Source organism: Ornithorhynchus anatinus, chromosome 21, assembly GCF_004115215.2.
Source record: "Ornithorhynchus anatinus isolate Pmale09 chromosome 21, mOrnAna1.pri.v4, whole genome shotgun sequence".
Taxonomy (NCBI): domain Eukaryota; kingdom Metazoa; phylum Chordata; class Mammalia; order Monotremata; family Ornithorhynchidae; genus Ornithorhynchus; species Ornithorhynchus anatinus.
The window spans coordinates 18,516,176-18,528,501 of record NC_041748.1 but is presented as its reverse complement, the minus strand read 5'-3'; the positions used below and the strand labels follow the sequence as shown (position 1 = coordinate 18,528,501).

Sequence of the window (12,326 nt, the reverse complement as noted above, 5' to 3'; positions counted from 1 at the left end):
TCTCAGAAGTGTATCCAGGGCTTTCCTTGATAAGCTTAAAGGAGCAGAGAGGAGTGATCAAACAGGATTTGACTTTCAAACAACCTGAAGCCTCGGGAAAAACAAAACAACCCAGATAACTTGAGTGCCCGGTGAGTATTCATTCATTCATTCAATCGTATTTATTGAGCACTTACTGTGTGCAGAGCACTGTATCCTAGGCGTTTGGAAAGTACAATTCGGCAACAGATAGAGACAAATACCTACCCAACAATGGGCTCACAGTCTAGAAGGGGGAGACAGACAACAAAACAAGTAGACAGGCAGCACTACCATCAGCGTGGCTCAGTGGAAAGAGCCTGGGCTTGGAACTCAGAGGTCGTGGGTTCTAATTCCGGCTCCACCACTTGCCAGCTGTGTGACTTTGGGCAAGTCACTTAACTTCTCTGTGCCTCAGTTAACTTATCTGTAAAATGAGGATGAAAACTATGAGCTCCACATGGGACAATCTGATCACCTTGTATCCCCCAGCTTAGAACAGTGCTTTGCACATAGTAAGCGCTTAACAAATACCACCATTTTCATTTATTTATAAATAGAACCATAGATAAATGCACATCATAAATAAAATAGAGCAATAAATATGTACAAATATATACAAGTGTTGTGGGGAGGGGAAGAGAATAGAGCAGAGGGAGGGAGTAGGGGAAATGGGGAGGGGAGGAAGGGCAGAGGGAAAGGGAGGGCTCAGTCTGGGAAGGCCTCCTGGAGGAGGTGAGCTCTCAGTAGGGGGAAGAGAGTTAGTTTGGTGGATGTGAGGAGGGAAGGCATTCCAGGTAGGATGTGGACCAGGGGTTGACAGTGGGACGGGGGGGAATGAGGCCCAGTGAGGAGGTTAGTGGTGGCAGAGGAGCAGAGTGTGCGGGTTGGGCTATAGGAGTAGAGAAAGGAGGTGAGGTAGGAGGGGGCAAGGTGATGGACAGCTTTGAAGCCTTTACCACCAGTTCTGGGTGATAATCCCAACTCCGCCACTTGTCTGCTGTGTGACCTTGGGCAAGCCGCTTCACTTCTCTGCGCCTCAGTTCCCTCATCTGTAAAATGGGGATCAAGACTGTGAGCCCCACGTGGGACAACCTGATGACCTTGTGTCTATCCCAGCACTTAGAACAGTGCTTGGCACATAGTAAGTGCTTCACAAATACCATTATTATTATTTTAAGAAGGGACAGAGTTATGCAGTGTACTTGGGTGGTGTTTTATAGTCTTAAATTGCCTAAACGGTATGGGCGGGGAACGGGTCTGCTAATTCTGTTGTATGGTACCCTCCCAAACGCTTAGTACAGCATTGTGCAGATAGTAAGTGCTCAACCAATACCATTGCTTGACTGATTAAATGTTGGAGATTGCATTCCCTGTGGAAGGTGGAGTAAGAGTGGCGTTTGGAAAGAGTTTTGAATGGAAGCGCACCTGGCTCGAACCCGAGGCAGGTTCATTCGATCGTATGTATTGAGAGCTTACTGTGTGCAGAGCAGTGTCCTAAACGCTTCGGAAAGTACAATACGAGCAACAAAGAGTGGCAATCCCATGAGAAGCAGGGTGGCTAAGTGGAAAGAGCCCAGGCTTGGGAGTCAGAGGTCGTGGGTTCTAATCCCAACTCTGTCACATTCATTCATTCAGTAGTATTTATTAGTATGTGCAGAGCACTGTACTAAGCGCTTGAAATGTACAATTCAGCAACAGATACATAGCTGTGTGACCTTGGGCCAGTCACGTCACTTCTCTGGGTCTCAGTGACCTCATCTGAAAAATGGGGATTAAATATGTGAGCCCTAGGGGGCACAACCCCATGACCTAGTATCTACCGCAGAGCTTAGACCAGTGCTCTAAGTAAGCATAGTACATAGTAAGAGCTTAACAATACCATCGTCATCATCATCATTATTATTAATGATCCCTGCCCAGAAGGAGCTCACAGTGCGGACTTTGTCCCGCACCAAGCGGGGCGGCAGATTTCTCCTCCAGCTCTCCTCGGACCCCGCGCAGCGGGGAGACCCCCCCCCCAGGCTTTAGGCCCCCAAATACCCAGGCCCTGCCCATATGCTCAGGACCCACCCCCCAAATCACTGGCCCCGCCCCCCAGCACCCAGGTCCCCGCCCCCGGCTCCAGCATATGGGGCGAAGCGGAAAGGTGCGGGGGAAGCCCGCACCGGGAGGGGGGGGGGGGGGGGGGTGTGTGTGTGTGTGTGTGTGTGTGTGTGTGTGTGTGTGTGTGTGTGTGTGTGTGTGACTGGGCGTAGGCATATATATGGGTATGATTCGTGTGTGTGTGTGTGAGACTGTTCTTCCCCTTGACTCTATTTATTGCCATTGTTCTTGTCTGTCTCCCCCGATTAGACCGTAAGCCCGTCAAACGGCAGGGACTGTCTCTATCTGTTACCGACTTGTTCATTCTAAGCGCTTAGTACAGTGCTCTGCACATAGTAAGCGCTCAATAAATACTATTGAATGAATGAATGACTGCGAATACAAATATGTGTGTGTGTGAGACTGGGCGAATGCAAATGTGTGTGTGTGTGTGAAAGGTGCAGGGGATCCCGCAGGGCGAGCGGGTATGACCGTGTGTGTATGACTGGGCGTATGCATATAATAATGTTGGTATTTGTTAAACGCTTAATAATGTTGGTATTTGTTAAGCGCTTACTATGTGCAGCGCACTGTTCTAAGCGCTGGGGGAGATACAGGGTCATCAGGTTGCCCCACGTGAGGCTCCCAGTTAATCCCCATTTACAGATGAGGGAACTGAGGCCCACTGAAGTGAAGTGACTTGCCCAGTCACACAGCTGACAAGTGGCAGAGCCGGGAGTCGAACTCATGACCGAATGCCCAGGCTCTTTTCCACTGAGCCACGCTGCTTCCCCAATGTACAGAGCACTGTTCTAAGCGCTGGGGTAGACACAGGGTAACAGGAGACACAGGGGCTCCCGCAGGGCGAGCGGGTATGACCGTGTGTGTGTGTGTGAGAGAGACTGGGCACATGCATGTGTGTGTGTGCGGGAAAGGTGCAGGGGATCCCGCAGGGGGAGCGGGTGTGACTCTGTGTGTGTGTGTGTGTGTGTGTGTGTGAGAGAGAGACTGGGCGTATGCATGTGTGTATGTGTGTGTGCGGGATCCCGCAGGGGGAGCGGGTGTGTGTGTGTGTGAGATGTGCGCTAGGGCGCTGGAGGCGTTGCGGGGAGCAGCGGGCCGGGGAGCCCAAAGGAGGGGAAGGGGCCGCCGGATAGAGAGGGAAAAGACAGCGGGCGGGCGGGCGGTCGGTCCTCTCCTCCCCTCCCGCCTCTTCGCCGTCCTCCCGCCCCCTCCTGTTGCTGCTCCTCCTCCTCCTCGTCGTCGTCGTCGTCGTCGTCCTCCTCCCCGTGCGGGAGGCGGAGGGAAGAGCGGGTCACGGCGCTGGCGGGGCGGGGCGGGGCGGGGCGGGCCTAACCCCTCACGTGGAGCAGATGAAAGGGCCGCGGCGCGACGGCACAAGGACCGGAGCGGAGCCTGCGACCCACAAAGCCGCCGCCTTCGCCTCCATGGAGCAGTGATCGTCCCGCCCTGCCTGCCTGCCTGCCTGCCTGCCTGCCTGCCTGCCTGCCTGCCTGCCTGCCTGCCTGCCTGCCTGCCGCCGGTCCCGACCCGCCGAGCTCCCGCGACTATGCCCGGCCGCCGCGCCCGGCCTCCGCGCCCTCCCGCCTCCGGACCATGAGGCCGCGCTGCGGCGGGCGCCCGGGGGCCCCGGCCCGACACCGCCTCCGCCTCCGCCTCCGCTCCCGGCCCCGACCCCGCCGCCGCCGCCGCCGCCTCCTCCTCCTCCTGCCGCCGCCGCTGCCCTTCCCGCCGCCGCCGCCGCTGCCGCTGCTGCTGGGGCTGCTGCTGGCCGCCGCCGGCCCCGGCGCGGCCAGGGCCAAGGAGACGGCCTTCGTGGAGGTGGTGCTCTTCGAGTCCAGCCCCAGCGGCGACTACACCACCTACACCACCGGCCTCACCGGACGCTTCTCCCGGGCCGGGGCCACGCTCAGCGCCGAAGGCGAGATCGTGCAGGTACCCCACCCGCCCACCCGCCCACCCAAGATGGCTCCGGGGGGCCGGTCCTTCCCCGCCCGGCTCACACGCTCACCCACCCCCACACCCCTCCGAGGGGAGGCCGGGGGTGCGGGGTGGGCCCCCCGGCACCGGGCTGGGCCCCTCCGGGCGGCGGGCGGCCCTCCCGCCCTCGCCGGCCCCGGAGCCGGGCACGTGGGCGGCCGCCGGGCCTCGCCCTGCGCCAAGCGTTGGGGCTCCGCGCCGGAGAAGCGGGTCCCACCAACCCCCGGCCTCGCAGGGGGCTCCCGGCCCCAACGGGGAGGACGCCCCGGGCTCGCAACCCCCTTAGACAGCCGGGGAAACTGAGGCACGGAGAACTTCGGCTCGCCCCCTGAAGTCAGATGTTGGTATCCGTTGAGCGCTTACCGTGTGCGGAGCGCCGTATCTCCAGGGAGATACAGGGTCTGCAGCTTGGCCCCCGGGAGGCTCACGGTCATCATCCCCATTTTACAGATGAGGGAACTGAGCCCCAGAGAACGGAAGTGACTTGCCCACGGTCACTCAGCTGACAGGTGGCAGAGCCGGGATTCGAACCCACCACCTCTGACTCCCAAGCCCGGGCTCTTTCCGCTGAGCCACGGTGCTTCTCTTAGAGCCGGGGGGAGAACCCAGGGATCTCGATTCCCTGGGCCTGTGTCTTCAACCGTGGCCCACCCGCTTTGCTTCTGTCCACCCCAGAGTTTAGTACAGTTCAGATTCATTTAGATGTATTTATCGAGCGCTTACTGTGTGCAGAGCACTGTACTGCGCGGCCCCGGTTTGCTTGTACCCACCCTAGCGCTTAGTACAGTTCGAATCCCGGCTCTGCCGCTTGTCAGCTGTGTGACTTTGGGCAAGTCGATTAACTTCTCAGCGCCTCAGTTACCTCATCTGTAAAATGGGGATGAAGACTGGGAGCCCCATGTGGGACGACCTGATCGCCTTGTATCCTCCCTAGGGCTTAGGGCAGTGCTTTGCACAGAGTAACCACTTAAGCAATGTCATTATTATTATTATTACAGTCCCTGGCACAGAGTAAGTGCTTAACAGACTCCATCATTATTAGTGTTGTTATTAGTAGTAGTAATAGTGGTATCACTTAATACTGGGCCACGCCGCTTCGCCCCGAGGAGCGTGTCAGCTCTCTTCTGGGGCATCAGAGGGGAATATCATCATTCCTGCGGGGAGAGAGGCATTTTAGGGCCTCGGCATGGGGATTGAGTGCTTCATTTTAGTCAACTGAGTGTTTTGTTTACACTGCACGGCAGGTCTCTCGTTGCAAGTCATTGGAAATTAGATGTTAGGCAAATGCCGTAAAGACTAGTTGGTTCTAAATAATACGGTGTTGTGACTTGCTTGCTTCCTTTCTCCCGAGTCTAGTGGAAAGAGCGCGGGGCCGAGGGCTCAGGAGGCTGGAATTCTAGTCGGCATTAAATGACTGCTGGTGTGACCTTGGACAAGTCACGTGGCCAGCCTCAGTTTCCCCCTGTGCAAAGGGCATGGGCTGGTCTTTTTGAACTCCTAGGTGTTTGGGGAGGTTAAGGCGAGATCATGTGGAGATCCAGGGAATTATTTCAAAAATACCTTGTGATATATTGTTTGCGGTAGGGGTTTTTTAAATGCATGTTTGACTGCCCGGTAGGATTTCATGTCAAAGTGATTTTGAAAACAGAAAGCCGCCCTTTAAGGATCAGGAGACTCAATAAATAATAATAATGATTGTGGTATTTGAGTGCTTACCATGTTCCAGGCCCTGTACTAAGCACCGGGGTAGATACAAGGCCCCTGTCCCACCTAGGGTTCGCAGTCTTAATCCCCGTCTTCCGGATGAGGTAACTGAGCCACAGAGAAGTGAAGTGACTTGCCTAAGGTCACACCGCAGAGAAGCAGAATCAAAGGGGTGAAGAGTGGGCAGGAATCTGTTCATTCCCGAATTCTCTTTGTGATCTTGAAAAAGAGTCTTGGGCAAGTTCTGCTTTCAGGAGGTGGCTTAAAATGGGGTAGGATGGACTGTGCTTACTGTCAAGGGGCAGCAGATTGCCCACTCCGTCATTAAAGAAGAAGCTGGAGGCTGTCACAGACTCTTGTTTGGAGGTTAGGGAACCTAGAAATTGAGTTCTCGCTAACCAGACTTCCACCTTCTCCCAATAAAAGATGTCTGCGTTTCAGAGGGAGCTTGATGTAGAGGCCTTTGAAGAATGCTGTTACTTGCACAAGTGACTGGCCTGAAATCTGAACTAGTCCTCATGAGAGATGATTACTTCAGTCTTCCCTAGCAAAGACTTTGAAGCTGTTTGGTCTCTGAGAACCGTGTCAACTTGGCCCACTAGGTTGCTGTTGTTGGACCCTTTGATAAAGGGTTAGCAGGTCTTCAGAACTTCTAAAGGCATCTGCAGGCTTTTGGGACTGCCAGCCAAGGGGTCAGGGCTTTCTTCTCTACTCAGAGGCCTCTTGCGTGAGTTGTGTGAATAAACTGTCAAAAGATTTGGATTCTAAGAGAGCCTTGTGATTTCTGCAGTCTGGAGAGGCGGTGATTTAAAGTAGTTCCTCTACCTCCTTATCTCTTTGACCTGCCCCGCCCGCCCCCCAACCCAGTCCTGAAAGAAGTGCTTTGAAAAATAATGTACTCAGCTTCTTGAGGTGTGTCTGCAAAGAACTCCTTTGAGTTTGACTCGGTGCCCTGCGATCTGAATAAACCACATTGCTTTCAGGATTAAAGATTTTTGGGGTAAATCTGAAGAGAGTTGAGAAATCAGACAGATGTTCCGATCCATATAGTGTTCAACTTGCCTTCACTTCTTACTGTACAATAGTTACGGATTAAAGGCGCCTCAGTTTTCTTTAGTATTTAGTTTCAGCATTTGATGTTTTTCTCACTGAGGTAGCTTGAGGGGTTAATTCTCTAGTTCTGCTCTTGGGGCTAATCTCCAGTTTGCCATTTAATACAAATGAATAGTTTCAGCTCACCATTTGGAAGTATTCTTTCCTTCCAAGGAGAAAATGTGTGAATTTGGCATGAGCCTATTTTCTATTCTCTTTGAAACTTTTGAAGTGCTTATCTAACTGCTTTGTAGTCCATTAGCCTAGCAAAAAAATTAAGTCAACAATTGCTAAGTAAAGAGAAATGGTTTAAATGGTATTTAATGTTGGTCTATTAAGCAATCACTAATAGGTGTCCTAATTCACTTAACTGATGCAGTGTTTGAAAGTGGCAAGTTTATCTTAGCTGCCCGGACATACCTTTAATAACTTTGTTGTGGCGATGCAGAATACTGAGCTTTTAGGTTGACATTGCATGTTTGTGTGTGTGTGTGTGTATTTTAGGGGGTGTGTGAGTTTAAAATTACACTGATCTAGTTGGATCTCATTATCCTCTTTACCAGAACTTGACATTGCAAGGAAAAGAAATATGATCACAGATAACCGAGTAAGAAATGGGAAGCCATTGGTTACAGGAAGAAAATAAATCAGCATGTAACTTAAAAATTAAACCACTGGAAAGCACTTAGGGCAAATTGGCAATGATAAACAGTGGATGTGGGTTGGTTATCAGGAACTCCTGCTGGAGGAAAAAGAAGTTCTGATCAATCAAACATCTGTCCTGCCTGAAAGCTGAAGAGAGAGGTTGGCCTGGGATAGCTTGGCTGAATTGCTTAGGGGAAGGCACGGGGTTTCCCCTCTGTAGCCCTGGGAGACACAGTTGGCTACTTCTGGCTGCTCCTGCCTGGGTCTCCTCTTCGTGGTTCCCCTGGCCTTTTGGCTCCCCTAACTTCAGGCTACTGTGGACTGGCTCCCCGGCAGCCTTTTCACCTTCTCTGAGGTGGCCTCCACCCCACACTGGACACTGACCTCCTGCCAGTGTAATGCTCTGATCTAGCAAAAAGATAAGCTGCTGTCCCAATCCATTCACGAGGTCTCAGGAGCAGTCATGAGATGAGTTTTTGGGAAAGCAAATATTGCTTTTTATAAATCAAGTACAACAACAAAAGAGGATTTGAGGGGATTTCGGTGGGGCTTTTTTTGGATTTGTTTCCTTTCCCTCCCTCTCCTCCCCTCCCTCCTATCTCCTTATAGGACTTGCAGAAAGAAGGAGTAGTTTGGATCACTCACTGGGCCATTTTTTGCTTGTGTGTGTAGCCATGTTTTAGCCAGCATAGGATGCAGAACTTGTTCAACCTTATTTGGTGGTGGTTTCTTTTTTTTAAAGATATTTGTTGGGCTCTTACTATGTTCATTCATTCATTCAATAGTATTTATTGAGCGCTTACTATGTGCAGAGCACTGTACTAAGCGCTTGGGATGAACAAGTCGGCAACAGATAGAGACAGTCCCTGCCGTTTGACGGGCTTACAGTCTAATCGGGGGAGACGGACAGACAAGAACAATGGCACTAAACAGCGTCAAGGGGAAGAACATCTCGTAAAAACAATGGCAACTAAATAGAATCAAGGCGATGTACAATTCATTAACAAAATAAATAGGGTAACGAAAATATATACAGCTGAGCGGACAAGTACAGTGCTGTGGGGATGGGAAGGGAGAGGTGGAGGAGCAGAGGGAAAAGGGGAAAATGAGGCTTTAGCTGCGGAGAGGTAAAGGGGGGATGGCAGAGGGAGTAGAGGGGGAAGAGGAGCTCAGTCTGGGAAGGCCTCTTGGAGGAGGTGATTTTTAAGTAAGGTTTTGAAGAGGGAAAGAGAATCAGTTGCTGCTATGTTGCTGGCACTGTCCTAAGTGCTGGGGTAGAAACAAGCCAAGAAACAAGAAACAAGCAGGTTGAGCACGGTCCATGTCCCACATGGGGGGGTCACGACCTTAATCTCCATTTTACAGATGAGGTAACTGAGGCCCAGGGAAGTTAAGTAACTTGCTCAAGGTCGCACAGCAGACAAGTGGCAGAGCTGGGATTAGAACCCAGGTCCTTCTGGCCCCCAGACCCATGCCCTATCCACTGGGCTGTGCTACTTTTCTATTTCAATGATGACTTGGGAGATTTTTAGCCAATCGTCTGAGGCTGAAGTTTTTAGGCGTGAAACATTTTAGGTGGTCCCTCTCTCGATTAGTAGGTAGTGTAAGTTTTTCTCCACCAGTTTAAGTGGTCTTGGCCAGGTTACCAGAGATCAGCCTGGTTCCTCAGTCATTGCTGGGACTTCCCTGCAAAGACCCTTGAGCCTGGCAGACCCGAATGGCTGTTTTGAGAAGCGGAACGTGCTTTGTGGCCAATGTCTTACCTGAATTTGAGTGGCTCCTTGACTTGGGGCTAGTCGAAGTGGTCAGTTGGGCGGTGGAAATGATGGAATTTTGCCAGAGCTGCTCCACCAATGGATTCAATCAGTCCATGCTATTGGAGTGTGTACTGTGTGCAGAGCACTGTGCTCAAGTGCTTGGGAGAATACCCAAACTGCTAGACAGCTGCCCATGAGGCGCTTGGGAAAATGGATGATTCTCCTTAATACTTATCCACCCTATCCCAAGAGGGAAGTAACTGAAAAACTTGAAGCCCCTGGATCCTGGGATATTATAAATTAATGTCTTTCTCCCCCTCTAGACTGTAAGCCCATTGTGGACAGGGAATGTTTGTCATCTGTCAAGCTCTGAATACAGTGCTTTGCACAGAGTAAGGTCTCAGTAAATGCACTTGAAGTTGATGATGGATCCAAAGCCCTGTATCGCCTTGTCAGGTGGTCTCTTTCAAGAAATTTGCTATTTAACTTGAAAAAGACATTAGTTGCACTTCATTGGAAGGAAGACTAAACTCACCTTTCTATTCTTTTGTTCTTCAGTGTTTGTAATCCTAAACAAATTTTCCTAAAACATATGCAGGCACTAAATACTGGCTGAGTTGACCATTTGAACAAGACCAACCTTCTCCGGGTGCTGTTTTCCTCTGCTTATCTATTTGTAAACTTTAGCCTGTTATATGACAGTCCTAATAAACCTAGGATTTAAGGGGTGGAGGTGTGGGGGACTCCCATGTCAATCTTGATGTCACTGACAAGTAGAGGGTTTTTGTTATGTTTTGTATTTGAGCCTGGGTATATTCTGTGTGGTCATTACAGGTTGGGGCCAATTTGTTTCAGTTAATAAGATCTCTATTTGAAATCTTTTTTGAGTTGGCTATCTGGATCACGTGGCTTGTGATGTTAAATAAAGATCTGATTAAACACTAGCTAGGGGTATGTCGATTGTATAAACACAACTCTTTGCCCAGCTAGAGATGAAAGATTCTGTTTTAAAGTGGAAATGCATTTCTTCAAGTCAAATTTAGAAATGCTTGAAATTCACCTGTAGAAGAAATCAAGACATGTTTAAAATGTTTAAGCCCCCACGGGGTGGGGGTGATCTTCAGTTAATTTGGTCTTGAAAGCAGAACAAAGTCAAGCCGGGTGGAATAGGGACCTTTTAGACTGGGTTTAAGGTAGTGCCGGTCAGCTAATACAGGGAAGATGTCTAATTATTGTTGCGTTGCACTCTCCCAAGCACTTAGTACAGTGCTGTGCACACAGCATTCAGTAAATACGATTGACTGATTAATGTGGTCCAGAATTTATTAATGTCAGACTTATTGAAGGCATTCCTGGGAATAATATCAAAGAGATGTATCAGAGCATTTCCAGATCTCCTTGTCCCTGCATCTGCAGAGCAGAGTATCCCCAAATCCTTCCGTGACTCGCAGTGGGCAGGAATTGCATCTACCAACTTTGTCTAATCGTCCTCTCCCAAACACTTAGTACAGTGCTCTGTGCACAGTTAGTACTCAGGAAATACCATCGGTTGATGGCATCTTTAAGTTCTTGTGACAGCTGATCTGAGGTCCGGTATAACAGTGACCCACCAGCTTTTTAAGAGGTTCAGTGTTTTTTTTTCTTTAGACCAGTCTTTTCTTCAGAAGGGAAGAATTATATCAAATGCTTTTTTTTTCCCTTCCTGCTCCCGTGACTTTGAAAGTGTTTTGCTCTGCTTTTCATTGGAGCACTATGATGGAGGCTTTTGTGTTCCTGGTGCTGTTATGGTTTGTTGAATTCAAGAAGACTGAAATAACCCTCTCGGTTCCTAATCCTCACTGGAACTTGATGACACGCAGACCTGCTCTTTAAGCTACCTGTTGTTGTTTGTCAGAGTCCTATGAGACTAATATTAGTATCTGATAGGAAGCCATGTGTATAGTAGGTGCTCAGAAAGTATTTGCCGATGACTGTGATAGCCTAAGGAGACCAGACGGATGAAGTCATTTTTTGTGGGAATGAAAACACATTAATGACTCTCATTTACTAATCTACAATAGAACTTGGGTAGTAAGTCGAGCAGAAGATCAAGCACTTGATATTCAGACCCACCGCATCTTTGTCCATGGTCTTATAGTTTGCCATTTCCTCTTTGTCGGTAATTCATTTCAGTGTTTGCCTATCCATCTAGACTATAAGCTCTTTTTGGGCAGGGATCGTGTCTACCAACTCTATTGCACTGTACTGTCACTAGCGCTTAGTACAGTACTCTGCACATAGGCGCTCAGTAAATGCCATTGATCGATTGATGTTCTCCAGGCCGTCTAGAGCCTGGTCTGGCAATTCCATGTAGGGTGGGGTGATACTGTGGTTGTTGGATTGGGGATGAGACCAAACAGTACAGTGCCCCGCACATAGTAAGCACTTAACAGAGAGCTGGGCTACTTCAGTTTGCCCAGGATTTCCTTTCACTGAGGTCTCACTCCCACCTTCATGCTCTCCCCTTGTCCTTCACCCTGCTCCAAATGAAGGCCCCGGTCGGAATCTGACTGAGGTTGACTTTATTCCCGTCTGGCCTGACTGTGGTCTTGGAATTTAAATGCGGGGCTTGGCCCAGGCAGGGCTCTTGGTAGTGAGCACCCCATAAATCAATATAATAAAGCTGTAAGGGCCTCACTAATGTCCATTCATGAACAGTGCCACGCTTCTCTGCCCACATTCCATTGGCTTCCAGATGCTTCTTGCATCAGTTTGCCCCTCCCTCTCAGGTTGCCCCATTCTCACCTTTCCCCATGCTCTGTATAACTCAGTTGCTCCTTTTGTCCTTTGTTTTTGAATGGTTCCAGCAGTCTTCATGAGGTCATCTCTGCTGCCTAGATTATAGGACCCTGCATGTAACTACACTTGTATCTGTAAAAGGGGATTAAAGGCCCAATTAATCATATAAAGTGCTTACTGTGTACAGGATGTTAAGCTAAGCGCTAGGGAGAGTGCAGTATAACAGAGTTGGTAGACACATTCCCT

General features: G+C 50.0%; 1 protein-coding gene across 1 annotated transcript in view; it reads left to right on the top strand.

Moving 5' to 3' along the window:
* Positions 1-3,878: 3,878 nt before the first annotated feature.
* The window catches only part of ZNRF3 (zinc and ring finger 3), a 166,277-nt gene continuing 157,829 nt past the window's right edge, over positions 3,879-12,326 (top strand). The window contains exon 1 of the mRNA XM_029049420.2: positions 3,879-4,059. The gene's annotated coding sequence lies outside the window, so the exon portion shown is untranslated. The remainder of the gene's footprint in view (positions 4,060-12,326) is intronic.